We start from the raw sequence: 5,575 nt of genomic DNA on the forward strand, positions 1-5,575 counted from the left end.
GCTAAATGTACATGCACAGCCTCAATAAAGGCATGCATGGTAGTGCCAGAGCCAATTCACCTCATCTGCATGACCACACAACCCAAAAGAGGACTACCACAACTGGTGGGCAGACCGGAGATGTCCCATAGCTGGGATCTGACCTCCACAGCTGCCAATATTGCAGAGACTTGTGAATGATGACTCAAAACATTCACCTCTTAGGCAGCAGCCCTACAGATTAAAAAATAAAAGAGGGCTGTTCTTGTCTGAAAAGGTATTCCAGTTTTCTACTAAAATATTAAAATATTTTTTACCTTAATTCCATTATAAAAACTTTTTAATCCCTTTTCCACTGATTATTTTAAGACAAATTATATGCGGAGCTGTTTCTTTATTGCTTTTTCCATTTGCCACTTATCAAAGAATGGAACACTAACTTTTTTTAATTTATTGGTATAAGACAAGGCAAAAGGTAATGCTTGTCAGCTTTCTTTTCATGAATGATTGATTATAATTTCATTTTGCAAGCTCTGTTGATGCAAATACAATTTATTTATATTTTCATGGGATAATTATAGTAGACCATAGATACTACTGCAGTTCTATCAGAGGATACAGAAGGAGTTTCCCAGACTGTACGAGGAGTGGGCTTGTACTTGTGTTGAGAATTAGAGTTCAGCAAGTGAGCCATTGGCATACCTGCCCAAGTCAAAGGGGATTTCAAAGCCTGTGGAAGCTCATTGTTTCATGAACAGATGTCTCACTCATGAGACCTGAGTGACTCTCATCTCAGACTCACTATCATGAACTCACTTATGAGCAGATGTTTCTCAGCACTTCGTTATCTTCTTGCATCTGAGAGCACTGAGGACTCCCAGGTACAGCCTGATTTTGGACATTTTTCTTTAGGAAAGGATCCAGAAGTAGGATTTAGTTGCCCGAACACAGAGCCAGTGAAAAAGCCTTATGCCCCTTTAAGTGCCCCAAGCTACCTGAGAGTCATGAACAGAGAATTTGTGCCCTTCTACCTCTGCAACCACAGACATTGCCAGATACTTGTGAAGAACATGGCTTGCCTATGTTCTTGTAGCTGTATCCCACCTCTTCCACTGCTAGGGGAGAATAGCAGGATGCCAGATTTGATGCTGTAAATATTCCCCAGGAAGAACTTGATTCCCTCCATTGACTTCAAAGGGAATATGGTCTTCCACCTCAGGTGTCTGTGTGCAACCCTGTGTGCAGCTGTCCTGATAAGAACCCACTGAACTACAGCACAGGTTGAACAGTACTACATAGAAGTTAGGAGATGATGAATTGCAGTCAATGGAGCTAAGGTTCAGAATTGCCTTTGTGTTGGTGGAAATAAGACTTTACATTTCAATATTAATTCTCTAAGCTATTCAGTATCTGCCCTTCATTACCAGGATAAAACAGTGTAACCAGAGATTATCCAAGTCTCATCTGGAAAACATACTCTGTATTTTTTATCTCATATACCCCAACTAAGCAAACTAATCTTCTTTAAAATTTATTACTGCACTAGTCTTTAGTGTAAAGTACTTTGATACAAAGAACTCCTGTGCATATGCATACATCATGAAACACAGAGTTGATTTCCAGCTCTGATAGAGTGCCTTTGTAAGGAAAGTGGAGCTTTCAAATCTAGGAAGCAACATTCAAATTAAACTTTCAGCTTCTTAGCTGAATGATCCCCTTTTCTGATTGCACACAATCTTTTCATTCAATAATGTCAATGCTCATTTAAGCAGTGCTCTACCACCTGATCTCTTAAGGACACCATGGGCGGGATGGGTCTAACAACGGTAAGGTGATAGTTAGGATTTTTTTTCTGTCTAGGAGGGTAGAAATTTGTTCAGCATTACTTTAAGCTGTTCAAAGTCAGTGTCAGGAAGGTCTTTGCTTAGGGTTTCTTATTCCCCCAAGATGATTCAGGTTCTCTGATAATACAATTATAGATCTTAGGCACCTATGTTAACTGTGAATGCTTCCTTTGAAGCATGTTGGCTTTAGCAGAGTGTGGGATGGTCTTTTGCATTTTTTCACCCTATTTGAAGCTAAAGCTTCACATAATTTTGTAGGGTACACTGGAAAGAATTTTTTTCTTGCAAAGTTATAATGGATGTAATTTGTTTGATCCTTAAGCCTTATTAATTTCCCATGTCAGCTGATACCTTCAGCAGTCTTATTGCAATACTGCTCAGAAGCACTTCCCTGCTACTTTGTTGATCCTAACAGAATAAAGTTATTTATCCATTGGACATGTTTAACACCGTTTCTGACATTGCACTTGATGAGGCCTACCAGACTATTGTGCTAAGTAACTAAATGGGAAGAAAGGTGGAAGGAGTCGTAGTCTCAGTGTGCCTGGTAAACCAACTGCTGATGGTGTTTGTAACAGGACTGTGAAGCTGAGTCACTGTGTGCTCTATGTGCTAGGGATGCTGTACAATGAAACCCAGCACATTACCACAACAGGTTGGGCACTTCTGCCCTGTAGGTTGAAATTCATTCCTGAAAGATGAGCATGTAACTACCACTGCCACCAATGCATTAGATACCAGTAAGCTGGATTTGATGATCCCTATGGGCCTCTTCCAAATTCAGATATTCTTTCTATAAGAAAAATACCCTTTCTGACTTCTATGTTTGAGTAATTCTATGTTTAAAAGCATTATTAAGGACTTGAAAATGAAACAAAATATTTCTAATACATGCACAAGATGCTTTAAACAACTTTAAAATTTTTGTTTTGGTTTAAAAAATAATTTCAGAAAGAAAATTATTTCCATGCTGATCTTATGACTGGCTCTTTTGACACAGTGTGTTGCTTTCTCTGACATAAAGCATTAGCAACAAGATGATGGTACTAGTATGGATGTATTTTTTATGAATGGACTTCTCCTAAGAGTTCACTGAATGCCTTGGTTTTGTTTACGGACTCATTTTCTCTTAATTTATAGGAAAAGAAAAAAAAGGAAGTTAAGAAGGCACTGTTTCTCATGCAGGAGTACAACATTAAGGTATCTAAGTGTGGAAGAAAATCAAAGCCAAAGGCTTACCAAAAGTCATACAAGCACTCAGGAATGAGATGTGGAGTCATCACAGAGATCAGCAAGATAAGAAATACGATTCTGACTGGCAGCTATTCTTAAGGTAAAATTTTAGTAAAACTGCAAAATACTTAATTCAAAATGTTCATTTTTCTTTACTTGGTATGAGTTTGTTGCCAGTTTAACCACAAAAAGCTCAGTGTTCAGAGAATGCATTTTGCTTAGCTAAATCAAAATCTCAGCTATGTGGCAACTGAAAATGAGAAATTAGGCCCTGGGTTCACAATGTCACACAGCATTGCCAAGGCAACAATATCAAATCATGATAAGCAGAATCATGCTGAGCAGTAGACATAGCTTAAAATGAGGTTAAAACAGCTTTTTCTAAAGTTTGAAGAGCCACAACACTCACCAGTTGCCTTTAAGTAAACAGCACCTACAGTACCTGCAGTATCTTTAGCCTCTATAATGCATAGCATCACCTTTGTGCTAGATATCCTATTGACTCTGTGTGACTCATATATTATGACCTCACCAATGAGATAACACCCTCATTCGATAAAAGACTATGTCAATTAAGAAAAGCCCCGATAACCTGCTGCCTGATAACCTGATTAACAGCTGAGTACTCAGGGTGGTGTTGTAAGACCTTTCACTTCTAATCAAGTCTGCCTTCTTGTTGAGCAGCTTTATGGAATTCTCCAGCCTTTGGCAAACTTGTGTATGATAGTTATTGCACCTAAAGATAAATTACCCTTTATTTGTTCAATTTACTGTAAAGTGGGGCCTGTCTGCTTGTAGGGATCCATTCTCTAAAGACTTGGTATAAGAAGGGTCATTTTCCATATGAGTGTCCTTGGGGCTTTTGTATTTTGCCATTTTTAGAAGTCAAAAAATGAAAAGGAAAAAAATTTCAATTTAGAAATTTCAGTTGAAGATCAGAGATGTGTATGCCAGTTTGTAAGTTCTCTGACCAGAAACATCAGTGATTTATATCAAATTTGAGAAAAATCCCCAAATCCAGAACTGGAGGCAAGGTTTTCCTTGTCTGTATAGTCCAGTAACTGCAGATCATACAATACATTCAATATTACCACAATGTGCCCAAGCCCTTCCCTCTGTGAAACTGTTGTCACACATCACTATCACAAGGTAATGGAAAATTTGATATATACTGTGACACATACTATTAGGGCTTATGTTCCCTTTTCCAAGGGTGGAAACACCTATGGGAAAATGCCATATAGTTTACTTCATAGTTTAGTTCTCCTTTTGCTGCTCCCTTTTGGATTCTAATCTGTTACTAACATGGCTGTTAACAAAGCGCCTGCGTAGGAAGGAGATGTGTCCCTTTTTTCTGTTTCAGTTTAAATAAGACAAACTTCTGATAGCACTGATGTAAATAGAGTGAGGTTTTGCTACTTGGTAACCGGCAATGTTTTCTGGTGGCAGCAGAAGCTCCAGGCGGTGCTGGAAGCCATTGGTGGAGCACCAGGGCTCAGGATAAGCCTTCCTCCACCCTGTCTAACATGCCAGCAAACCAGAAAGCACTGTGCTACTTTTTCATTTCTTTGTTTTGGTGGATTTTTTTTTTTGAAGATTCAAGCCCATCAGTTTAAAAACCTGTTACTCAGCTGACTTTTGCCGCTAGTATGACCACAGTTATACTTCGTGAGCTGAGATCCTATACAGAGAGTGTTTTCTCTGATAGTAACCTTTCACAACTACTTCAGAAGCTAGGTGATTTATCCCCTCTACTCTGCCCCTGTGAGACCCTACCTGGAGTGCTCTGTCCAGGTCGGGGTTCCTCAGCACGAGAAAGACATGGACCTGTTGGAACGAGTCCAGAGCGTAACTGTTAAGTTGATCAGAGGGCTGGGGCACCTCTCCTATGCAGACAGGTTGAGAGAGATGGGGCTGTCAGCATGGAGAAGAGAAGACTTTGGGGAGACCTTAGGGCAGCCTTCTAGTACCTAAAGGGAGCTTACAAGAAAGCTGGAGAGGGACGTTTTATACAAGTAGATATTGGTAGGACAAGGAGCAGTGGTTTTAAATGAAAAGAAGGCAGGTTTAGATTGTATGTTAGGAAGAAAATTCTTTACTCAGGGAGTGGTGAGGCACTGGAACAGGCTGCCCAGGGAAGCTGTGGATGCCTTGGAAGTGTTCAAGGCCAGGTTGGACGGGACCCTGAGCAACTTGATCTAGTGAGTGGCATCCCTACCCATGGCTGGCAGTTGGAACTAGATGATCTTCAGGGTCCCTTACAATCCAAACCATTTTATGATTCTGTGATATATTATTCTTCTGGGATATCTCAACCATGCCTTACAATCAGCAGTTTTGAAACTTTCTGGAACATGAAAAACAGCAAGAAAATAAATCATCAGATATTTATTCACAAAACTATCCATAAGACCTAGGGCACGAATACCATAACGATGTGCCCTGTCCAGGATTGTACCAGGATGCAATGACATATGGCAAGGGGACAATCTCATGAAGTTAGGACCAGGCACCCTTGA

Source organism: Pipra filicauda, unplaced genomic scaffold (assembly GCF_003945595.2).
Source record: "Pipra filicauda isolate LSUMZ 115617 unplaced genomic scaffold, ASM394559v2 scaffold217_size2002032_pilon, whole genome shotgun sequence".
NCBI classification, from domain to species: domain Eukaryota; kingdom Metazoa; phylum Chordata; class Aves; order Passeriformes; family Pipridae; genus Pipra; species Pipra filicauda.